General features: G+C 39.8%; 1 protein-coding gene and 1 long non-coding RNA gene across 19 annotated transcripts in view; one reads left to right on the top strand and one right to left on the bottom strand.

Moving 5' to 3' along the window:
- CADM1 (cell adhesion molecule 1) overlaps positions 1–26901 on the bottom strand; it is a 349474-nt gene that overhangs the window by 93187 nt on the left and 229386 nt on the right. The window lies entirely within an intron of this gene.
- On the top strand, positions 10075–14754 carry LOC123568598 (uncharacterized). Its single transcript, XR_012423724.1, has 2 exons — positions 10075–14159; positions 14254–14754. It is a non-coding gene; the product is annotated as an uncharacterized lncRNA (long non-coding RNA).

Genomic DNA, 26901 nt, shown 5'->3' on the forward strand with positions numbered 1-26901 from the left:
CATTTTTGTATTTTTAGTAGAGATGGGGTTTCACCGTGTTAGCCAGGATGGTCTCGATCTCCTGACCTCGTGATCCGCCTGCCTCGGCCTCCCAAAGTGCTGGGATTACAAGCATGAGCCAGTGTGCCCAGCCTTACTAGTTTATTCTCTACAAAATTATTTAAATTACATTTATTTGCAACCCCATCCTCAAGTCTCAATGGAGATAACGTGTATTTCCCTTAGTTTATATACCCTAATTTTAAATACCCAATTTAATATGATTTTCTCTTTGATAAGAGGTACTGTAATTAAACTTGGGTCACTTTTCATTTCAGCTCACTAAAAGCTGGGTTTTTCCCCCTTTACATTTGCCTCCAGGGTGTTAAAAAGATTAACAACTAGTGTAAAATTTTTAAAATCATAAGACTGTAACAGGTAACAATAATTATTACATAAAGAGAAGAAAAGGAAAGCGGCTGCTATTCTCCATATGTATAGAGGCAAGAAAAACAAATTATTTATTTCCACAGCACTTATTATTAATTTTTCTAATATTAAGAAAACTCTCACTGCTATCTGGAGGAGGGTATTCTTTTAATCATCTGCATGATAACAATAGCTAATGTATTTTTAAAATGTTTCTATGCAAGGTGCTATGCTTCTTTTTTTCCTTTCTTCATATTATCTCATTTAAACCTCACAACAATCTTATATGGTTCAATATCCCATTATCATCCCCATTACACAGACAAGGAAACTAAGAGTTACATATGCTGAATGGAACCAATATTTGAACCTCGGTGTGTTTAATTCTAGATTGGGTGCTATTAACAGTTACACTATATTAATGAGGTACCTGAAAGGACATTAAGCTTTACGATGCTAAAAGAAGGAAGGTGAAGTAATGAAATGAATCTATAGTATCTCATTTTTATAACTCAGGAACAAAACTAAATTAACATTCTCAGCATATAAAGGAATCTGAAGCCAAACAGCCAATCTATCAGCAACCAGCACGTTCCAATATGTGATACTGATAAAATAAGGTCTATAACAGGGTCTTTAGTATTTAGAGAGGAGATGTCTGTTCTGCCAAATGACCCAAACTCGAAAGGCAGCTCAACTCCAACTTAACGGCATTTACAGTACCTGCTTCAAGGGCATTCATTAGTATTGACAGTCTATGTGGCTGAAATTTGGCTGTAATAGCAGTCTCTCTCTACATCTCCTCATTCATTTCTCCTGCCAACAAGAGTCATTGAAAACCTTCCAAATTTGAAGCTTAGAGCCGACAGGACAAGCAAGTAAGGATATCAGTTGGAACACATCAGATATGGACTCAGAGTGAATGTCAGTTTCAACTGACATTACTACAGAAACAGAAAATGGGGAAGTGGGAGGGGAGAGGTATTTTATATTCTTATTCTAGAGTGTATTCTGTGAGTGGTGTAATATGGTTTGTTCAAGAAACAGCTGTAAATCCATGATAATCATCATGCTGAATAACGCTGCAACATTCAACTTACCCACATCTCCTACCAGGAAGCCAAGTAGCTTTGGACTATTATATGAAATGACAATTTCTTAGCTGGAAAACTGGGCTCTATGACTAAGGCCCTTATTGCTGAGTTATTCACTCTGTCATCTGTCAATCATAAAGCAAGTGCTAGTGGTTTTTTGTTTGTTTGATTATTAGTTTTTAAAACTGGTTGTCTTCAGTTGCTGGTCCCATTTCAACCTGGGAAGACATATACTAGAGGTAGAAAGCTCTTTTAAGCCAGAGTTTGATGAAGGAATTGCATATGGAGAGAAGTCAGTGGACCAAAGAGATTCCAGATTCTACTCTTATGCCTGCTGACTCCCCAGTGCAAAGCCTATGTCAGACAATTATCACAGTAACTATACAAACTGGTGCCATTATAACAATAACTTGATTAGTATCATCCAAGTGTGGGTTGCTGATTAATCATCACTGAAATTAGAGATAATTGAGAATACATTATGTGTGACTTATTTTTCACTAATAGGGGGCAGCTAAGAAGAAATGAGACTATCACACTTGGAAAACAGGAATTTTTGTTGTAGTTCTGAGCTTCCTGGTGGTGAACACAGGAAAAACTCTCAAATTCTGAATGTTTCTGTATTTTAAAATGGATGTTATCTCTCCAAAAGGATTATTATGAGAATTGAGTGAAGCAATGCCTATGAAAGTATTTAAGCTCCAAAAATGCTAAATAGAGAACTATGACCTTCTCTTCCATATTCTTCATCAGCATCATCACCATCTATGCACTCTCTATTTTATTAGGACCTTCTTATGATCTTCCATAATCTGCTGAAAATTTTTTTTATTTCAGAGGTTTAGCTATAATTGTTTTAATTCTAAGGCTAACTAAAAAGCAGAGAGTAAATTAAAATATCTTTGTCAAACACTGATATTGAATTGTAAATTAAAAATCACAAGCATGAAACATATAAGGTAAATAGCAGATGAGGGCAGAGGACCAGACATTTGGAATTGCAATCTACAGCATTAAAAACACGACTTATCATCTGGGTTTCCTCCCTTTCTGTATAAGCCCATAAGTAGTTCAGAGAGCAATCACCATATTCAAAGGGTGTGAAGGGTGCCTAGTGTTAGGCTGGTAATGCAATACACCCTTCTCCCTGAAAAACCTAAAAAAAAATCAGTATTTCAGATACCAAACATCTTGAGGGAATATGGTGTTCCACAAAAGTCAGCTTTCCATACAACTAAACCTCTCTCTAAGACTAATGAAATAAATGACAAATTGCACGAAAGCTTGCTGTCTTCCCATTTTCTCTGTTCTATGCTTCTACACAGGGAGGACGTCATGAGTTACTGAAATATGTGGGAATACTTGGCCTTCCTCTAAACCAGCGGTGTCCAATCTTTTGGCTTCCCTGGGCCACACTGGAAAAAGAACTCTCTTGGGTCACACATAAAATACACTAACACTAATGACCTCTGATAAGGTTAAACACACACACACACACACACACACACACACACACACACACACACACACATATCTCATAACGTTTTTAAAAACTTTACTAATTTGTATTAGGCCACATTCAAAGCTGTCTTGGGCTGTATACGGCCTGTGGGCTGTGGGTTGGACAAGCTGGCTCTAAACAGTCTTAGCCTGTTAGGCTTGCACGTGTCCACTGCTGTTTTCCTCGAATGCTGGCTGTCACATCTCACAGGTAATTCCTGCCTTTAGGACTAAGTGCATGAGCTTTGAGAAAGCTATCGGGTGTTGAGACCTTTCCTGCTTCCTAATGAGTTCCTGGGTGTGTCTAAGATGTTCAGGGTCTCTGGAAACCTAACCTTCACTAAAGTGGTGTGCTCCTATGGCATCACGGGACATAATTTTCCCCTTTCATTTGACACTGAACAAAGAAAAGTTGCACAAAATTTAATTAAATAATAATATTTGGTTCAGTTTGATAACTATACAATGACACTAATAGATATTCTTAGGTAAAAATATACCCTTGAATGTAGGAAGCAAATCAATATGTAACTGATACTAACAGTAGTTACTGACATAATTTCTTAATTTATTGCTTGATCAAACCCACCTATTACTAATCTACTCATCAAAGCAGGAAAACTGACCATGGAGGAACTCCTACTTGTCCTGCAGGATTGAGCTCAAAGCCATCAGCTTTCTCCATGAAGAGAGCTCTGATGCCAAGTCAAGGTTTCTTGATGTCTAACACACAAATCATATGTGTCTCAGTCTCAGTGCTCATTACATGGATAGTTCTGTGATTATTTGTTTATAGGGTTATTTCGTTCATTTGATTTTTATCTGGGTTCAATCCTAGCTCTGCCAGTTATTAGGCAGAGCTTGGGAAACGTAAACTCAAAGTCAAACTCTCTTAACAGATTTCTCACACATAAAATGGGTATGAAATACCTCCCTTGCTAGGTTATCTTGAGAAGCAAATGGGATAATCCACATATTCGCACAGCTTGTCTTGACACAAAAGCTGTGTGCCAAAAAATATATATTATTATTTTAATTATTTTTAGTTCCTTGAGAGCAGTCACACTATCTTAATCATCTTTGTATCTCGAAAGCATAATACAGTATTGGCTAAGAGGGCAAATGTTAATAAATATTTGTTGAATAAAGTTACTAAATGATAGGCTGTTTTAAGACTTCACAGGTGCCAGGAGCTCCCACTTGTTGAAGTAACTTGTCCAAATAACATCAAGACATATTAAGTGGCATCCATATTCCACACTAAATATAATTTTGAATTAATATTTTCAAAGGGCTTTTGCTTTCAAAATTATTTCCAATTGTATATTTTATTTTGAAGCCAATACTTGTCGACGTCTCGGGGATTTTCACAAGGCTCTTGGAAAGAAACGGGCCTTCGTAGTGGACCTAGAGTGCTAATAGAGAAAACAGCCCTACTTTAAGAAGCTCCCAATGCTGCAAGGGAGACAAACACACACACACACAGAGACAACGAACACATACTTGTAAGTCACAAGTTACTAATACGCTATGGGTACCATAGAAAAGGATGACCAGCTCAGTTGGGATGAGGGTGCAGCTTCCAGAGAGGGGGAAAGAGGAGGAGAAATCTGAAAGGAGGATCGTGGCATATTTGGAACAATGTGAAGAATACAGTGTGCTCTGAATAGAGACAAGAAGGAACATTTTCTGGAAAGGTCATTAGGTCCAGATATTGAATGACATTGTATGCCAGGCTAGGGAATTTGCACTTTATCTTGTAATTAATAGGGAGCCATTAAGTGATTTTAATCCAGGGAATGATTATACCTGTATTTTGAAAGATAACTTCTATGTAGAGAGGGATGGAAGGCTGAGGAGGAAAAGGGCTGGAGTCAGGAGGATCAGTGAAGAGACTGCCACAGAGTGCTCAGGAGCTGATAAGAGTCAGGGAAAAGAGTATAGAGAGGAGGAAGCAGAACTCAGGAGAAGGAAAAAGAGAGTGAGCAGGAGTGGAGAATACTTCAGAGGTCAGGTGCACGGGCTTTGGCATCAGTGTTCCCCTTTTAAAGGAAGAAATGAGCATTACTTGCCTCTATAAACGTCACTTAATGTCTAGCAGCCTTCTAAGGAAAGACCAGCAAAGAGCTAATTTCAGAAGTTAGAAGGCAAAGGACACATACATTTTCCAGTCTGACTCAAGAGGGTTTTCAGTAGCACTCAATTGTACCAAAAATATAATTAGGACACCTGCCCACCGGTCGGTCCCCTCAGAGCTTTGCTATGCAGTGTTGTTGACCAGCAATTTTGACAATCCCTGGGAGATTACTAAAAATGCAGAATCTCAAACTCACACCAGACCTACTAAGTCAGAAAGTGCATTTTAACAAGAGACTCAGATAATTCCTATGCATATTAATTTGAGGAGCGCTGGCCTGGAGTATATTAATTCTAATCACTCACACAAGACTAACAGCTTAACCAAGGGAGATCCTAGAAAGAGAAATATTCCTAGATAACTTGTTTTGAGGAAACTGGTGAATCTTGGTGTGTCATGGGATTAAGAAGATCACGAATCCTAGCCACCGAATGAGGCCAGTTTCCAGAAATAAACATGTTTGAAAACAAATTTTTAAAAATTCAAGGTTGCATGAAGATAAGTTGGTGTGGCTCATGGATAAAGTCAATAGGAAACTGAATGTATCATTCTTCCTTAAGTTGCAAACAACAAGCTATACACAGATGAAAAATAACAACAACCAATGCACAAATGAAAAATCCTCTCCCAAAGCAGCTAGCTGACTGTGACCAATGCATAGATTATTTTGCACTTAGTTGCAAAAATGACTACTTCTGGCCAGCGCTTTCACACTTAGTGGGTCTGTCGGTTCACAAGCTGTAGCACCCTAGTTAAATTTTTGCTTATTTGGTTTTATTGTTACTGTGTGTTTTGTGTTTGTGAGTGTTAGGCCAGTGAAGACAAATACAGCAAATAGGGAAAGAAAGCAAGTGTTCCAAAATGAAAACTGAATCTTTTCAGCTACAGAGGTTTGTTGTAAAAGTGATGAAATTCAGCTATATGATTTGAAGGCAGGAAAAAAATAAAAGCTATCCTACCCATTACAACAGGCCTTTTCACTCTGGCTAGCAGATAGAATTTGCTGCAAAAATATAGGTAACCGCATAAACAGAAGTTTAAGAGAAAGAGCAAAAGTCTTAAGCTTGAGGCAGAAAGAATCAGGCTTGGAATGAGCCTCATAGAATGTTCAGGGGAAGAAAAAGTAAACACCAGTTTCATTTCACACAGCCTCTTAATGAAGAGCCATGGATCAGCCTGGACTGCTGGCCCTGTTCTCAGTCACTGGAGTCAGTGTGCCTCGTGCCATCCGGACATAGGCTAACAGCATCGTTAGCAGCGGCTCACAGGAGGAAGTAACACTTACCTTGAAACCAGAGAATTCACCTCAGAGTGAAAGGCTCAGTGTGGGGGAGGTTCTTTCCTATCACTCTGAAAATTTATATACCTAGGACTTCAGTTTGTTTCCGTTTTCTAGTAAACTTTTTTCCTGGTTGGAGGTGGGCAGGGAGAGAGAGGGAGCAGCAAAATGGCCACTGCCATGTTCTAGTTCCTATTCTTTGTGTTAACATATGGCAATTGCAATAGGTTCACACTTACTCCTTCCTCTAAAAAACTGGTTCTTACATGAAAGCTGTTGGCTGTTCTTACCACTGGTATGTCCAGATGCCTTCACTGCAATGGGAGCACATCTCTGAACAGTTTTCTGCTGGGTTACTGAAGTGCAGCTTCAGAGACAACAACGTTCTGAATTTCGGTCTCTTAAAAAAGTCGTTAGGTTTATGGGCAGTCATGCTTGTCACATTTAGAGTGTGAATTACGTACTTCATGGAAAGCCAGTTAAGCCCTCACAGTTGTGCACAGCCATAATTTCTGCAGAACAAGCACCAACAATTGAGGAACTTTATTACGACTACTTTTCATGTGTAAGATGCCAAAATCAACCCTTCCAACGTTACATGGTAGTTCTTCTTTTTTAAAAAGTTTTTTTTTTTTTTTTAAAATAAAGAAAAAAATAACCTAATGGGCTACTTGCTGTTCTATTCACTTTTTAGATTTGCCAATTTTTGAGTGACTGCCAGCACCAGGGACTCTTTGTAGCACCTTATACTTGGGATATAATAAAAACATGAAATGATTAAAAATACTGTGAGTGGAACTGCAGAAGGAACTATATATTCTGGGCCCCAAGGAAGGCCGTTTCTTTGCAGAATCAGACAGACTCCATTTATGTTATTAAATTGTAGCACTATTCACTGTCCAGGCTGGAAGCTTCCTGACATGTCAAAAGCACTAAATATGTCCAAAGCACACATTAGAACCTTAACCTTTAGAATGCTGGTATTCTCTAGCATTGTAACCAGAGGAGCATAAGAGTTGTGTATCCAGTTCTATGATATCTTTTAAATATCAAAAATGTTTACCTGTCAAAAAATGTTTATTTTTATCACTAATTCACCAGTGAATGAAAAAAGTATGAAGAATGGAGGGCTTGTACACAGAGTAAGGTATTAGTATAAATGACAGGACCAAGTAATATTAATAGTAATAAAAGCAGTAGTTAAATGCTGCTTCTTTGAACCTTAGTTCTATGCCAGGCCACCCTTTTAAGGGTGTTTGTTGGTTGGTTGGCACACATCTGCGTTCTCAAACGTTGTCACATGCATCGGCATCACCTGGAGGGCCTGTCTGCTGGGCCCTTCCCAGGGTTTCAAATTCAGCAGGTGTGAGGTGGAGCCCAGGCGTCTGCATGCCTAATAAAGCTCACAGGTGATGCTGACGCTGCTGATCCAGGGTCTAAGCTTTGAGAATTGGCATACATAATCTAACTGAATCCTCTACCATCCATCAAAGTATTTGCCCATTTTATAGATGAGGAAACTGAGGCTTACAGCAGGGCTCTTCCACTGACTAACTGGATAAACTTGGGCAGGTTACTGAACTTCTCAGGCCCTTGAGGGTGATCATTTCCATGAGGACTTTTCTCATGGCCAGATTGTGTCCTTTCCATGTAAACGACCCCCTGACTTTATCCGAATGTTAATCCATGTCCCTTTTTTTCTACTGCCCATTACTAGTACCGTATCAGCTCAGATTTATGATCTGCCAGCTGTGTTGTGATTAGATGTCATCCCTGTCTTTCTATTACTCCGATATTGATAGATAAAATTCTGTGGTGATGCATCGCCTGCCCTTTCAAAGGTTACTGCTAGCAGATGCTAGGAATCAATACGGTTCTTATCTGTCACAAACCACAAGAAAAGCATGGTAAACAAGGCTCAATGAAAGGCCTGTGAACAGGTCAAAGAGGGAACTCCGAGATGCACTCTGCCACCAGCTCTGTTTCCCGACCTACTCCAGAACCCAGCTTTGTTGGATCTCAACTGTCTAAGATTTGGGCCCTATAGCTTAGAGCCAGGCCCAGAGTCCAAAACCATCTTTGGTGAATCTTGTCGTGGACACTGGCAGCCAAAACCAACAAGCTAAAGCTCTACTTTTATTATAACGTGTTACCAAGATCAATAAGATAACTGAGTTCTTTGGAGGTAAGTACTAAAGAAAGCTAAGGTTTCCTTTTCTCCCTCTGTCTCTCAAATCTAAGGAGACATAGTAGTTCACCTATACTTTTCCTTTCCTCCATCCATCTTTCAAATAGGAAGAGTCTTACTTTAGAGGAAAATGAAGGTAAGAAGCACAATCATTTTTATTTTTTAGATGATTGTCGCTCAAAGCATAAAGAAAAACAAATGGTAGTCACAGGTGCCCTAGAAAGCTTTTAATTTTTTTTAAAGAACATGGAAAAAAAAAAAAGAAATATGTTGACTTTCCAACTTTTTTTTTTTTTAGATGGAGTCTTGATCTGTCACCATCGCTGGAGTACAGTGGCGTGATCTCGGCTCACTGCAACCTCTGTCCCCGAGGCTCAAAGCGATTCTCCTACCTCAGCCTCCCAAGTAGCTGGGACTATATGAGCGTGCCACCACGCCCAGCTAATTTTTGTAGTTTTAGTGGAGACAGAGTTTCACAATGTTGGCCAGGCTGGTCTCAAACTCCTGGCCTCAAGAGATCTGCCCACCTCAGCCTCCCAAAGTGCTGGAATTACAGGCGTGAGCCACCACACCCAGTCTTAACTTTTTTTTTTTCCTTTTTTTGAGACGGAGTCTTGCTCGACTGCCCAGGCTGGAGTGCAGTGGTGCCATCTTGGCTCACTGCAACCTCTGCCTCCCGGGTTTAAGCAATCTGAACTCCTGAGCTCAAGTGATCCACCTGCCTCGGCCTTCTGAAGTGCTGGGATTACAGGCGTTAGCCACCATGTCCAGCCAACTTTTTATTTTTTTAAAGGAAAGAGTTGCTTTATCTATAGATCAAAGCAGAGCTAGGGACTCTACCTATCTGTTAGGAGTCTACTTCCTTAAGGTTCAGTATAGCCCAAGAGAAGCTAAAGAAGGAGTATTCCTCCAAACACTGTCCAAGCAGACATCCTGCCACCTAAAGATCTCATCCTGAACTCTTCAGCATCGTTTCCTTCCTCTGTCACTCCTGGCTGTGTGCCCTTCCCGCCTCATTTCACTTTAGTTCTAGCCTCTCCTTTGCTCAGTCCTGTCTCCATCTCTGAGATGATGGCTCTTAACTCTGTTTGTGTTTTTTGTTTTTTTTTGACAGCGTCTCACTGTGTCACCTCAGTTGAAGTGCAGAGCTGCTATCATAGCTCACTGGAGACTTGAACTCTCTGGGCTCAAGCAATCCTCCTGCCTCAGCCTCCTGAGTAGCTGGGACTATAGGCACATGCCACTATGCCTAATTTTTTTTTTCTTTTAATTTGAGACAGGGTCTCTCTATGTTGCCCAGGCTGGTCTCAAACTCCTGGGCTCCGGAGATCCTCCCAGCTTGGCTTCCCGAAGTGTTGGGATTACAGGCGTGAGCCACCATGCCTGGCCACCCTTCTGTTTTAATGTGCTTAGATTGACCTCTCTGGATTAGTCTCAGGACAGTCTCTAATGATCCAATGTGCAGAGAATAAGACAGGTAGAGCTCAACACTCTAAAAATGGTTCCCTTCCCTGGTTTGTATCAGGTAATACGTTGCATCATACATATTGGTTGTAGGCTGGATGTAACAGAAAGAACTCTCAATGGTTGTATCATACTGTATCAGGTAATATGTGGCCAGTGAGCCTCTATCTTTGTGCCTGATGGCCTGAATGGCCAAGGCCTGGTCAGTTTTCAGAATAATGAGGGGGTATAGTTGCTGACAAGACATTAGGTCAAACGGCTACATGAGAATGACCAACACTGATTGATGAGGGGCTGTGCTTGTTGACTGAATCATAATAGATTTTTAGAAAAAGATTTCCAAGTGCTTTTTTATTTTATTTTATTTATTTATTTATTTATTTTTTTTTTTTGAGACGGAGTCTCGCTCTGTCACCCAGGCTGGAGTGCAGTGGCCGGATCTCAGCTCACTGCAAGCTCCGCCTCCCGGGTTCACGCCATTCTCCTGCCTCAGCCTCCCGAGTAGCTGGGACTACAGGCGCCTGCCACCTCGCCCGGCTAAGTTTTTGTATTTTTAGTAGAGACGGGGTTTCACTGTGTTACCCAGGATGGTCTCGATCTCCTGACCTCGTGATCCGCCCGTCTCGGCCTCCCAAAGTGCTGGGATTACGGGCTTGAGCCACCGCGCCCGGCCTTATTTATTTTTTTGAGACGGGGTCTTGCTCTGTTGCCCAGGCTGAAGTACAGTGGCACGATCTCAGCTCACTGCAACCTCCGCCTCCCAGGTTCATGCCATTCTCCTGCCTCAGCCTCCCGAGTAGCTGGGACTACAGGTGCCCGCCACCACCCCCAGCTAATTTTTTGTGTTCTTTTAGTAGAGACAGAGTTTCATTGTGTTAGCCAGGATGGTCTTGATCTTCTGACCTTGTGATCCGCCCGCCTCGGCCTCCCAAAGTGCTGGGATTACAGGCCTGAGCCACCATGCCTGGCCTACCTCCAAGTGCTTTTAATGAGACCATTGGTAGGTACCTTCTTGGGAATTTGCAATGCAGTCTACCCACTTGCTACATAGGCCAAGTGCTTCTCAATGCCTGAGACTTACAAGCTGTAAGAGAGAAACCATGAGGTAGGCTAAATTTCATGAAGGTACATCTATTGATGGGCACAGTATTTCTTCCTATATAAAACCATCAAAAAGTTATTTAAAAACATATTGAGAAACGGTACACAAAAATAATACTAATATGAAATTATTATTTAGCTACACAGGAGGACTTAGACTAGATTTCCTGAGCTCTGATTCTCATTTCAATTAGAACATCTGTTACTGAACCCATACATTAAGAGTCCCAGGACCTCTGTACCACTACTTTTTAGAATTAATGCCTCTCTCAAAAAGTAACACAAGACAATTTCATTCTAATTATAAAAATTATATACTCATGGTAGAAAAAGTAAAACAAAGCAGTATAAACAAAATCCCACAATCCCATAACTCTGAGATACGTATTATTAATATTTTAGTGTATTCCTTTTTCATTTTCATATGTTGAGGGGGTGTATGTGTGTGATGTGCACATCTACATAAATTCTATAATTTTAATCACTGTCTTATGTGTCCGTCATATAGGAATACGATTTCAGTGTCTCCTTTTTGTTATATATTTACATTGTTTCTAAGTTTCTTTTTCTGAAAATGTTCCACTGAAAATACTGTTGTAAAAATATTTCTTCTGGTTACAGCCTATTTAGAAAACATCTTTTTAACATCCACAATTTCATGCACTCCAATAAGTATTTTTATTTTTTTGAGACGGAGTCTCGCTCTGTCACCCAGGCTGGAGTTCAGTGGTGCGATCTCAGCTCACTGCAACCTCCGCTTCCCAGGTTCAAGCAATTCTCCTGCCTCAGCCTCTTGAGTAGCTGGGATTACAGACACGTGCCACCACGCCTGGCTAATTTTTTGTAGTTTTAGTAGAGATGGGGTTTCACCATGTTAGCCAGGATGGTCTCAATCTCCTGACCTTGTGATCTGCCCACCTCGGCTTCCCAAATTGCTGGGATTACAGGCGTGAGCCACCGAAGATATTTGCAGCATGTATACATTTTGTGTCACACTTTTTTTTCTTTTTCTTTTTCTTTTCTTTTTTTTCTTTTCTTTTTTTTTTTTTTTTTTTGCTGCTAAGGAAAACTCAAAGTAACAAATGATTCTAACCCAAAGGGATTTGAGACCCCTTTACTCCTTATAAAAACTCTGTGTTACCAACTAGGATTTGATGGATATATATAAACAACTTACGCTATTCTTACTTTTAAAGCACTCACTTCTAAGGCATTTAGAATCTACAAGGATGAAATCAACTTCAAAATTTAAGTCACAAGTATGTTCGTCCCATAGAAAACACTGAACACACTTTAAATGAAAGACTAAACAATAGGCTTACTCATATTACAAAGGCTGATCAGGGAGCCTTTTGTGGTCTCCCACAACTAGGTTAAGTGCCTCTCCTGTGTGCTTCCATAAGCACCTCACTTGTCCTGCTTCAGCACTTGTTCAAACCTCTACATGCCACCCCAGGCTGTGATACAGTAAAAGCAAGTGATGAACAAACATCTCCTCTGAACCAGGCATTGCGTACCAAGCTCTGCAAAGCCATAGTGGCTGCTATTTTCTTTGTTGGTACTGTGTCTGGCAACAAATACTTCTTGAGTGAACAAATGAATGAGTGCATGAACAAACGAATCAATAAACAAATAAGTCGATAAATGAGGATTCATTTTAGGGTTTCTTCACCTAAGCTTTTCTATGCCCTTGATGGGTCTTTTTTTTTTTTTTTTTCTTTAAACATTTTATTTTGAAATACTTAAAAGACTTACAGAAAAGTTGCAAAAATAATGCAGAAAGTTATCATAAAGCCTTCTTCATCCACCTTCTCCTAATGTTAACATCTTATTTAGCTGTGGTACCGTTATGAAAACTAAGAGGTGAACGTTGGTACAATACTGCATGATTCTGACAGTTTGAAGAGTACTGGTCAACTATTTTGTAGACTGTCCCTCAATCTGGGTTTGTTTCATGCTTTCACATGATTAGATTGAGGTTATGAATTTGGGGAAGAATGCCACAGAGGTGACATGCCCCTTCCTTGCATCGTATCATGAAGTACATGACATCAAAGTCTTACTATTGGTGACATTAACCTTGATCCACCGGTTAAGGTGATGTATGCCAGGTTTTTCCACTGAAAAATTAAGACTTTTACCTTTCCAGAGTCAGTTAATTGGAATTGGAGTCACTGACATCCAGCCCATCCTCACAAGGAGGGGAATTTAGCCCCATCTCCTAAGAGGGAGCAGTATTAAAGAATTTGTAGATATATGTGTATGTTAAAACCACCAGAGGAATTAATAAATATTTGGGGGAAAATACTTGGAGGCTGTGAAACTATCATGTTTCTCCTTAAACTTTCACTTGTTAATTTTAGCATCCACTAGTGGATCTTGTCTGTAGAAATTACTTCAGTGTTCAAGTGGTAATATTTTTATTTCTTTCACTCCTTAAATTGCAATTCTTCTGTAAGGAAGACATTTTTCTTTCCTCCCATTTCTTTATTCAGTAATTTAATTATATCAGTATGGACTCATGTATATTTATTTTGTTCTCTGGTTTATAATCCAATACTATCATTATTAATATTTTGTTCAAATTATTTCACCTTTGACCATCGTGAGTTCTTTCTGCTATATCCAGCATAACAGAATTAAGGAGAACTTAAAACTAAGTTATCAGGAACCACTGTAAACGGAAACAGCAAACAATGAAAAGGGAAGAACAGAAAATGAGTTAATTGAACATTCTATGAACAGATTTTTAGGAAAAGATAGAGGAATAGTAGTACGTTGTTTCAAAATAAGAACAACGATAGCAAAAGAGCTGAGAATCTGCTATAGTACTATGTCTATATATATCTTTTCTGATTCCATTGTGACAGTTTACATTCACAGAAGGCAGCTGGGTGGTGAGGTCCCTGTAATAAGAGGAGGAAGATGAGATCGAGAGTCAAATTCTAACAGACTCAGATGCTCCCTGCAGACTGCTGCCTCCACCCCGTATGTTTAAATACTACTCAATTAGGATCAACATTCATTTTTTATTAATGCTCTTCTGAGACAATGACTCTTTTATCTGCATTTTATCTTCCAGCTACATTAAGACCAAGGACACTCTCACAGAAGATCTAAAGGAGGAGACCCTGATGAATTGGGAGTTTAAAATACAAATGGAACTTCCTTTGTCAGTCTTGATTTGTTTTATTAACATCTGAAGGTTGATTTATAACAGATTACCAAGCAGGAGAGAACTGTTTGTCCAATCACTTTACTTAACACCCACAATTAGAAAAAACAAACATTCAAAAATGTTTCCTTTCTATGGGCTAATGGATGGCACATTCAGTTCTAAAATAGTCACTTCCATCTCTGTCATCTATTGTAGCAATCAAGGACAGGCGTACCCTATCTCAAGACCACAGAAAAACATTCTCTGCAAAATGAAGGTTTCAGAGACCTAGTTTTTCCATGAACACAACAAAAGCTCCTGTACAAGGTTTGTGATAATGATGAGAGTTCTGATGGTGGAATCAGATGGAGCTCAAATCCTGTTTCAACTTGTATAAGCTTTGTGACCTTGAGTAAGTTATTTAACCTAAGCCTCCATTTTGTCATCTATAAAAATGGAAATATTAAGAACCATTGTGACTGATGCAAGGATGAAATGAGACAATGAACGTGCTGTCTGACATTATAAGGATTCAATAAACAGCAGCTGTTATATGACAGTCATGATGATTTCTCTTACTATCCTTCTTTCCACACCTACACATGAGAACAAGTTGGAATGGGGTGGGAATGGGGAAGGAGAGTCTATTGCCTGACCCCATTTACTAAACAAGGGTACCATGAAGGTAAGTGAACGACACCACAGTATTTCTCCATCTCTTTGGAGGGACACACACACAGGCAAACCATTATATTAGGAATGAAAAGTCCGTTAGCATTAAGAAAAATGTAAGGCATTCATTAGACTGCGTTTGCTCTCGAAATACTGTTTATGAGACTGCCTCCCACCTACCACATGCCCCTCCCCTTCTTGAATATACATACTTACATCAGGAAATAGTTTTCTGTTTGCCTATTTTTTAACAAAAGGAATCATAACATCTTCCTATTTTAGGAATTCAATACCAATACTGAAATTTCCTCTTTTCTCACAAGGAAAGGAAAGAAGTGACTTTAACCTCTAAGACAGAAGGAACCTGGGTGTTTTGTTCATGGTGCTTTCTCCAGTGCCTAGACCAGTATCTGGCCCTAGCCTTCCTGGGCCTCTGGCTTCTGGTCTATAAGACACAGGCTATGCCACATCTGGGAACCCTGGTCAGTGCATTCTTGCTGTTGTATTTCCTTTATGTTCTGGCTTTTCGTTCCTCAGCCATTTAGCCCTGCCTCTATCCACACAGGAAATGCTTTTGGTATGTATTCCTTGTATTTTTACATGCTCCAGTGCTCATCTCTCATAAAATCATGGAAAAGTTTCCCGGTCTCCACCACTGAATACACCTACCTGTGTTGTAAACACAAACACTACTCCTACAATACAGGTTGTCTAATCTGTATTTGGGACCGGTAGTTCACTGGGTTAATCCAAAAGAATGACTTATGGTGGGAAATCATAAGAAAAGATACATATATGCCATAAACATTTTGATTTGAAATGTATGGCTGTACATTCATTTAATCTTTTGGTGTAAAGTCCAGGTCTTTCCTCACCACCCCTCCCCTCTCAGGTCTTTTCTTTGAGGTGGTTTGTAAACCAATGAAATTGATTATTGGTAACCATATAACTCACTTAAGAGGACAGCAGTCCCCAAATGGTCATTCCTGGACCACAGCCTCACATCATGAGGAAGCTTGTTAGAAATGCAAATTCTTGGATGTCCTTTTATAGATTGAATGCATCAGTAACTATAGAAGTGGGGTCCAACAATGTCTTAATAAGCCTTCCAGATGACTCTGAGGCCTCCTGAAGTTTAAGAACCATCGTGGTAAGAGATGAGTTATACAGGTGTGCAAAGGCAGCCTTACCCGCCAGCACTCAGTGTGCTGTGGGCATCAGCCAGCAGGATTTCCAGAGGGGCTGGACTGCACCAGTTATTCCAGAGAGCTGCTAATTGTGCTTAAAACAAAGGTAATATTGCTCAGCCATGTCTTAGTATTAGGTGACTTTGAACAGATGTTGCTCATAGCAGTGAAATGTAACATTTTGAAGCACAAACCAACATTTACAATGCTCAATTTTTCTAGAATTCTATGACTTTTTCAGCTACGATCTCTGTGCAGGACTCCTGTGCTACTGCCTGAGGCCTCCTGGAGTGCCATGTCTGTATTATGTCAGTGAGAACCCTGTGGGAGTGGTGGGCTCATAGGCCATCAGCCACGTGGGACTGAGCCACAGAGGAGGTTCAGTACTTCTCCATGAAGCAATCCAAGATGTACCCTGAGTGTTATCTTACACATTTACTAACTTAATGCTTGCTCTATGCCAGCCAACAAATAGCAGTCTTTCTTCTACTACTTAATTTATAGCCACATGAGTATAAGCATTTCCTGGGTTCTTTGACCATTCATAACTCTGTTCTGTCAGTAATATCTGTCATTCCGTGTAGCCCAGTAAGTTCTTTCAAACCCAAGGTATCTATATTTCTAAATGCAATCTGAGATGAATTTTGATAAACATGCATTCTGTATCTTAATAAAAAAGGGATTTTCCCCCTTAACTACCTGCATATATAAATGTTTAAAAAGTTTCTGAAACCTGCCTTTGCATTAGGTGAAAATTCAATGTCAATATTAAAAATACACAAAACTAGGAAATTGTTTTAACCGTGATGTGATAAATAATAAATCAGAATACAAGTTACTCTGCGATTATGGGTTTTCTCCATTCTTTAAGCTTCTTGCCTGTTCCACATCAGTAGATCGACAGCCCTTTAACAATTATGCACAGCAGCAATCCTGTTAGGGCTTCATAAAACACTGTCACTGTCTTTGTCCCTGCCACGCAAAGATGCTAGAGTAAAATCTATCACATACCAAGTTGCCATGCACTGAGGTGATGTACCCAAACATGAAAGTTCAAAGCAAAATTCCAATGGGTTGAATGTAAGTTTGAGTGCTTGAGGGCAAATGTAGGAGGTACAACCCAAATATCACTTTGTTTGTAGGTGATGCTCCACAATTATAGCTCAGACTAACTTTCAGTTTGTTTGGCTGGCGAGCACACCATGCCCTCTTTTGGATGCTAATGTATTTCAGGTGCTGAGCCTTTTCCAAAAGCCAAGAGCTTCATTTTTAGCAGCTGTATTCTCAGACGAGGCCAGCCAGTGTGCTATCTCCTTGAGGGATATTTACTTACATATTCAGTTCAAATTTACAGTGCCTGGCTTGCGAATGAAATGCCACTTAGGAAGAGAATGCCATACCATTGTGGGAGATAAATCAAACAACCACTTCTTATTTTAGCACACGCTGGAAATCACACATTTCTAAAGCAGTATGTAGGTTATCTGCACAACAGAAACACGGTTCACCCCTTTGAGTACATTTCCCTGGCTACTACACAAACTAACCTAAAACTGCTTTCTTCGGCAAAAGTCTCTTTACTGAAGAAACCAATTAACCCCTTCAGTTCCTTTAAAAAATACGACGAATATAAGGCAACATGGCTGGGTGGACAGCTTAACCTCTGAGAAGGACACTTGCAAAAGAACTAAGATTCAGGAACAGCCCCCTTGGGGGTCAGAATGATATTTATGACACGGTCACTGGGCTGAATTCAAACCTCAACGGAATGAAAGTGAGTGAATAGGGTTCATCTTGTTAGCAAAAGGATTATTTACTTCTGAGAATATATCGTTAGCACATCCGAAGCTCAGAGAAGCGGTGGTTTCACACAGCTGCTCGCTTCTGCTGATGATGGCACTGAATCATCTCCAGTAAGTCTTTACGAAGAATTGTTTTCCCAGTAGTGTTGACGGGTTTGCATTGAATCATTCACACCACTGGCCTTGCAGCCAACAGCCCACATATTTGTGATGCAGCTGGCTTGGGGTAAGAGAGTGCCCAGGATTATTAGCTATAGATAACTGCTAACAATTCAGAGATATTCGATATCCTTAGAAGAACATTCTTGATTTTTTTACACTTGAGCTTCTACGGTTTGGCCACCGTACTAAAATATTTGCAGACTTTGGGATATGCATTTCAGCCTGCGAGGTGGAAAAGTTGCTGGACAATGCTAGAGGCTTGTTTTCAGGCCATCCTTTTCAGGCAAGGAAAAACCAATCCTCACCACCACAACCAAGTCTCTATCTACACTCTTCAGACTTCTCCTCACTAATTTGTACTAGGAAAAGGGCCACAAAAGTTCTCAGGCTCTGTGCTCAATAAAAAAAAAGCCACAGGTCCTTGAAGGGGGGAAAGGACCCCAGCCCCAGCTCAGCGCTCTGGAAGTGCTATTGAGGGTAACCGGAGCAGGGCCCAGCACTGCCTCCATTTATTGTCTGCAGATTTTCTTCTTTGCTTTCTTGATGAAACTGTCAATCTTCATAATGGTGTTAGCAATCACAGGGATGTGCTGCGAAGCGGCTTTAAAGGCATCTGATAAAGAGAAAACCTGTGGTCTCCTGTTCTGAGCCCCTCTTTAGAGTCAGTTACCAGTGATAAGGTTGGGCATTCTGACTTGTACAGAGTACAAGGAATTTGACTTGGCAAGTCAAACTGCAACCACCTCAACAGAATGAGTGGGGCCTGCAGAGCTGCCGTCTTTTCAGTTTGACACACAGGCGGAACTTGACATCACCATATTGCGCCCTTCTGGTTGGCTACGTGGCCAAGCAGGAAGTAAACATGCTTGGGTGTCAGATAGGGACCAATAGGCTTTTTGGATTCCATAGTTCAAAGTATTTCTCTCCTCAGCCATAGCTTCTAGACTGGACTCCCAGGAATAATGGTTTCTATACATGAGTGTGGCCTGGTACAACTTCAGCGCTCCGCTCCAATCTAAGTGTATTATCCACATGCTGGCATTCAAGCAAATCCAAACTAACCCAGTGGCCCACACTCTGCTCTTGTGAAAACACGCATGGCAGGATAGAGGCCCCAAGGTGTCATCGGAGTTCCCCGACTCTCTAAATTCCCCCAAACCAACATCAGAGACAAGCTACCGACCTGAGAGGGTCTGCTGTTTCTTCCCAGGGCAATTCCACACCAGCAGCTTACCCAAGCCAAGCGGGCAAATTATCAAACTGCAGCACGCTTCGATGCCCTCTTTGTAGGCCCTCCATTTCCGTTATTCAGGACTCCTAAATTGCAAACCATTCAAGGACAAAGTGAGGTTTATGCTCCCAATTAGTTATTCTTGAAAACTAGGAGCTGTACTACACATTAAAAAAGGAAAACTGCTCAGTACATACTCTGTGGGGGCCTCCAAACGGCAGGTGATTCCATACACCATATGTGATTCAACATTGAAAGGCACTAAGGGGAGTAGAGGACAGGGTTGGAGCTTCAACTCTGACTCCCAACCACAGAAGCCAGGACATTCAGATCAGGATTGCAAAGTTATATGAGATTTCATATACCATAATACCCATCAAGTCATGTGACGTAAAGCATCTGTCACTAGCCTGATATGCTTTCCCTCTGCAAACTGAAAGAACCTTTAGCCATGCCCATTTGTATACATTTGAATTGGAGCACCAAGAAGGAAAGCTACGTCCCTCTGGATTTGATGAGGCTTTTAAGGAACAACTTCTCTACTCCAGTGTCTTAGGAAGAAAGTTGACTGCACCAAAATAGATCATTTGTCAAGCGGTTATTTACTGTATTTTTCCTGCTGGAAATTATGCCTTCTGCAAGGAAGGTTTAGGCAACGAAGAGGATTTAGTGTGCAGTCGTCAACTCCCACTATTTCCTTCTCTTCAAATACATCCCAAAAGGGACATGCATTTAAGTAGCACAGCAGGCCAGTATGACCAAAATGACAGTGCTCTTTCCAATTTATACTTCTAAAAGAGAATACGCAGACACACAATAACAAAAGCCTTTAGTCTAGATTTCATATCAGACACTTTGATGAATAGTAGCCTAAAGGGCAACATATTTATAAGTTTTAAGTCTCTCCTGCAACACAAACTGTCCTGATTTATCCCTATGATAAAGGCAGTTCTGAGAGCTACTTTACCATATTTATTATTTTACAGAGGGGGAAAAATGTTGATTCAGCCCTCAATCTGCTACTGTTGGAGTTATAAATGTTGGTAAGAGACCATTGCTGATGTCTATAAATATTAATCTATTCCCCATAAGTTCTGGGCACCCCCTCCCCTCTTCTTCCAGAACATTTCCTTCTTATTCTTGCTGCAACTACAGGATTTGCTTTATTGGTGAAAACCTTAAAAGGAAGGAAAGGGTGGCTTCTTTGAAGCCCATTACTGACTGGATAGCTGATGGCCCAGTAAAGCTCCAATTCAATGTTTATTGAAAAGAAAGCTTTACAGACAAATGTTGATACCTCTTCTGTTAAATGATAAACAGGCATTTTTATCTCCCTGTACATATTCCCAACTCTCACCCCTACTCCCAATACAAACCTTGGTACGGAATACTATCTAAGATTATTAAGTTCCTTTATTTAAAATATCCTGCTTACTTTGGCCCTTGAATTCAAGAGAACATTCCCACTTTCTCTAAAATCCAGTCCACTTGGTTTACAACATGGTTAATAAATCACTTTTGGGATATACCTCAAGTCATTGCTTATTTCAGCTAACTGTGAACCACTGGGAGTTTATTCATTAGCAGTATGAAACACATCTGAACACAACCACCAGATTGTGTTTGTGTACAGTGTCAAAGTGAACTGTTCATTAGCATTTGTAAGAAGCAATCAAGTCACCAAAGGGTATTAAGCCAACCTGGATGAGGGACAGAGGCTTAGGGACTGATGTGTTAATTCACTCTCCTGGATTAAACACCTGAGATAGGTCCTTAGTACAGCTTCATCTTTATCAGGCTAAGTATCAGGTTAGAAATGGATGCCCTCTCAGGAAGTAAAGGGTCAAGATCATTCTTACAGCTATTGCCAAATACTTAAATTGAAGCTCTGTATATAGGATTTTGATCGGTACAGTCAACTAGTACTCTATATTGCTATATAATATTTGTGCCCATTATAGATGAACACAGGTTATAATCTTTTCTATTCCAAGAAGCATTTATTGGAGGTAGAAATTCTCAAGAGACTTTATAATACAAAGAGACTAAGGATTTTCAGGGCAGTTTTCAGAAGTTTCACTGGTACCACTCTTGGCTAAATTTGAAAAACGCTTGGTATAAACACTACATGTGCTTGTTGGATTGGCTGCCAAAGATCCACTGAGATGTGGTATTCCATGTGGATATGCATCTTTAATTAGTCTCAATAGATTTTGTATGTATTCAACATTAATCTATACCACCTGTCTCAGACTAAAAGCATGAAAATGGTTCTTCCTAATCACTCTTACACAGAAAATTACTCTGCTCCTTCTTCCAATAAATTCTACAACCTCTCTGGAAGGTCTTAAATGTTAGTTTAACATTACTTTTTCTGGTTCATTATAGATTTTTTTTTTTTTTTTAGGAACTTGCAAAGACTATTGCTCTACAATTTTGTTAAAGGCAAAAGAAAGCAGTTCACAGATGCATTATTAAAAGCCTGACCTCAGACACAAGCAAAAGTCTTACTTCTGCATTTTAATTGTGGTCAGTGCATTTCTTGTTTCTATTACGCCTCCTAGCCAAAGGATTATACTCAGCCGCAACATTTCTCCAAACTGTGCATTCAAGTTCAGAAATCAGTGAACACCCTACTCTTTATTTATGAGCTTACTAAGATGAACAGATTTTTTTTTGCCAATTATCAAATAGTAATGAGTTCCATATTTATTCAGGTATATATAAAAACTGTTTTCATATTTTAAAAGAAAAAAAATTTTAATCAGTTAGACCTAACTAGTATACAGCTAGATTATTATGAGTTTAACCTCAAACAAACAAACAAAAACAAACTTTTAACTCTCCACCATTCCATAAGGCTTAGAGTCTCAATAGGATCTAACATCAGCAATTTGAAGAGGACAAACTTCATGTTATTCACAAATAATTCAGTATTTTTCAGAAGTATGGAGACTCAAAATAAGATTATTTCTATAACCAAACACTTGAGAAAAGACGTATTTCGATCTAGTTTTATTTCCTGTAAAAAGAGAGCAAGGATGTGAAGTTTTTCACCATGGAAAGGCAGACAGAGAGAACAACTTTAACTTCAGATCATTGGTAGGCTGATCAGAGGCCGTCAATGTCAGGGCAGGTAGGGTCAATACCGGGTCAGAAAGATAAACCTACTGCTACAGCAGACTTGTTTCTGAGAAAGCTACTTAGTTGTCTACGCGTGAACACAGTACATATCCTAACAAGATACTAAAAGCTATATTTCTGACATGAAGACTAAAGAACAAAACTGTTTTGATCTATTAAGTGACCTACTGTATGATGATAAACATTCCAAAATGTCTAAATGGCTAAAAATAAAACCTTGCTTGACCACAACCAAGAGGCCTGAGACATCATCACTGTCTGGATAAAGTATGTCTATACTACAGTGGTGGTTTATTATTTTCCCATCATATTAAATTCAGAAACATCTCTTAAATGTTCCTCATTAACTGAACACATTATTCAATTCTGTGCTACCTTTCAAAATAGCTCTTTTAACTAGAAATGAGAAACAAGAAGTCATACTGGATATCAGTTCAATAATTAAATGAGTTCACCAATGTTTCAAAGACAGAGGGAAATAAATGAAACCCACTGATCTTTGTTACTAGAAGCATCATGATTTTTATCACATATTTAACCAAAGAACTAGGTACCTTAAATGTCAGTTACAAAAATAAATTGTATTTGGTTCTTAATTAAGTCTTTATCTTTGTGTTAAAAAAAAAAATTAGGCCTGGGGGTTTAGATTGTCATATTATACAAAAGTAAATGGTAAATGCCTTTCTGCATGCAAAGCCATTAGATATAATTATGCAATGGGTAAAGTGTGTATCACACTATAAATGTCATTTGGTTTTACAGTTATAAACTCATCAACATTTATCAAAACATCGCCTGGAGAAAGAATGAGATGGCTATAGCTCATGACAAATTCAATGCCATCTTTGAAGATACATGACAAAGGGGTGTCCCAGTAAACACACACTGACATTACATACTAGAGTGTTGGTCTTCATACCCATTAAATAGAAGTTCTGTTCTCTCCAGAAAAGTCCCCCAACCACAGTACATTTTGGTGGGTTTCAAGATCTGTTTTCCTCCCTGAAAATCACACTTCATACCCCATGCTTTTCAATATTGACATAAGGTGTGCATAATTCCAGCCAACATCTGCAGGTAAAGAAGCATGTGAATTCATCTAGATAAGCTTTAGGGTTTGATTTCAATTGCTTATTCAACCATAAATCTTAGTGCTTCTTAGTTAGTAATCTCTTAATGGAGTTCTGTTCAAATGGAAACGCAGAGACTATTCCTGCTAGGTTCTTTTTAGACAACAGGGGTTTGTTTCCTATTTCTTGCTCTGAATCACGGAATGGCACAGGTGCTTAAGCACGAGCGCCAGGCTCTGCTAGCACACTGTGTTAACAGTTCTCCTTTCTGAGTGCCATTTCACTATCCCCATCAATCTGGTAGTTATCACCCAGGGAGATTTGTCCCTTGAAAAACAAAATGGCTGGGCTTTAAAAAAGTCTACTTTCCCCCTTGTCCGCATTTCAGTTTCATACAACTTGTTAATACAAAATCTTGACAATGGTCCAGGGTAATAATGCCATTGGCAATGTTTCTGTCAGAGCCACTCCTGGCCTTTGCAGCACAGTGCCTAAAAACTGGGGGAGACAAGACAACAGCAATAACAAAAACCAGGAGAATGTGCAGTAAAGAGTAGAACCACAGGATGAGATTATGATTTTATAGAGTCCTCATAGGATTAATAACTTCATTACATCTTTCTTTACAGGCCAGATGCTTCAGACATCTATAAATACTGGTATTTCTTGGGTGGGGTGGCAGCCCAGTGACCCCGCAATGACATCAGAAGTTCAGATCTTGTGTCTTCCCCCAGATCGGTCCTGCTTTCACCATAAGCGCTCTCCTTTTGGCCCGGTCTTGACTCTCGCTCTGGTTCCTCTATGAAGTCCCTTCCCACGAATTTGTCTCAAGGCCCCTTGCTGCCATGGTATTTTCAGCTGAGGTAACTGAGGTCTGCAATCATGATTACATTTCACCACTCTAAATGGTCATGCCATTTTCTTAACCAGCACGAGAGAAAGAATGAGCAAGGAAAACCTTGGGGAAACCCACTCCTTGCAATTTCACAAAAATCCTTCCCCACATTATGCCACTGCCCAGAATCAGGCCCAATAACATCACGGCACGGCCCCTCCCCGTGGGAGCCACACACAGTCATTTCTACATGCCTACCTCCTCTCGCTTACGTCCTCCCACCCATGTCCTCCTCTCGCCCACGTCTTTCTCACCCCTTGGCTGCCCAATCAATTCCAACTCATTTTTCAGATCTCAGTGCAGGTGCTATTTCCTTCAGGAGGCCTTACCTCACTCCAACCTCCCTAGACAGGCTGGGGACTCACAACATCCTGCCCTTCCCCATCTTAGGACACATAAGCTTGTAACATGCTTTACAACGTGACCTTAGGAGACAGATGCTTTAGTGTTTCCCATCTATGAAATAGAGGGAACAATTTCTGTCAATTCCATTTGTATGGTGTATAAGATTGAAGATAAAAGGTGTACACAGTTCTTTGATAGCACAGGGACATATGAATTCAAGGTATAACTGTTGGCTCTTTAATTCTACTCTTGTATTTTGCAAGTAATTTATTAAAGAACAAGTGAAGCATAACTAAAAATAAAGGTGTTTTTGAGAGATTTTAGAGGGGCTGGAGGGGACGGAGTAGAAAAGTATCTTAGTTAAAGGTTCATTTTAACTACTCTAAGAGGACCCAGTAAGCTTTAATAAGGAGACAAATAAGAATGCATTAGGGGATAATGGTGCACTTGCTACTTAAGGTTCCACATTTCCTGTTTTCCACTAACAGAGACATATTTTTTTTCTTTAAATTCAAGCTGATCCCATTAGCTGCAATTTTCAATTTACTGGTCTTTTCAAATAGCCACAGAACATCCAGAAAACACAAAAATGTGTCTATTCCATGACTAAGGTTAACAGAAGTTTAGTTATTACCATTACTTGTATTTAATTTCAAGCTTGCCAACTCATAGCTTCAGAAAGAGAAAAGGAGAAAACAGGTTATTTAAAATTGATGTGTTTTATCATTACCCATCATTAAAAAATGATGCTGTTGTACCATTTCAGAAGTAGCAGGCAGTGAATATTTAATGCTTATACTAGTATTTATTAATTTCACATCTCTACAATTCTTCATAGAATGACTATTTTAAATGACTATGATTTATATTGTTCACAGATACTCTGGCATTTAATTTCCACTTGCAATGCATTTGTATTTGTGCTTAAAAAGCTACCCAGTAACACCTATAAATTGAGGAACTGCTTAAAACAATAGGCACCATCAGGATGAGGAGGGGGAAACTCACATGTGTGGGCATTTGTTAAAGAGACAGCATATGGGAGAAGGAAAAGAGGCTGCAGCATGCCACTCACAAATCTCTTTGTAGAATACATTAGATCAATGAAACAGAGCCAAGTCAACAGACAAAGCGGCGTGGAGACAGATAGAAAAATATACACAAGAATACATGCATAGATCCTCACAGTGAAAAATAAAATATTGTATGTAAAACCATACATATTCATGGTGACTTGGGGAGCATCGACGTTATTTTTGTGTTCTCATTACATCATAAACCTCTGGAGGGCAAGAACTGTCTTATACAATTAAGTTTCCTTATTTGTCATGTACCTAAAAACTAACTTACAAGTATTTTTATTGACAAATATCTTTCTTTGACAATTAGTTGTTGACTGGAATGCTGCCAAAAGCCCGGTGGGTACAAATAAGCTGTTTCTACCCTAGATGCTCCAATCATCTCTACACGAAGCCAGCATTCTGGTTCTCAGCACCCGAAAACCCTTATTTTCCTGCCCTCATACTGTCATCTGTCCCGTTTCTTCCCTGCACCAAGCATCCCACTAGCTCTGCAGAAGCAGAAAAAGAAAAGTCGATCTGTGCCGAACACTAATAAAGACCACATTTTCTCAACAAGATTGCATCCACTAAATTGCGAGCCCGAGGGCAAAATACAGAATGGGGGAGGCTTGTGAGCAACGAAACATCTCACAGTTGGGTAGCCAAAAGCCAGCTTGAATAGACAGGAACATATTGCTGACCAGCAACACAATGCCCCACCACAAAGTAAGCCATAGCAACATCTTTTGCTACTGCAAGTTTCTGTTTTGTTTTGTTTTGCCTATTAGTATTATTATGCAGCATGGACACCCTGAAAGCTCACATCAACCACCAAGCTCTAATGTTGTTACAGAGACTTGATGAAAGCCATGGCCTGACAAAATACACGGGGCTCACAGCTCCCTGAAATGCATGCTAACGAGTAAGGTATGCTTTCTTCTTTAATAACAACAGAATGCGCAGAACACTATCATTAATAATAACAACAATAATCTACAGTCCAC

The sequence above is a fragment of the Macaca fascicularis genome, chromosome 14, assembly GCF_037993035.2.
Source record: "Macaca fascicularis isolate 582-1 chromosome 14, T2T-MFA8v1.1".
Classification (NCBI taxonomy): Eukaryota; Metazoa; Chordata; class Mammalia; order Primates; family Cercopithecidae; genus Macaca; species Macaca fascicularis.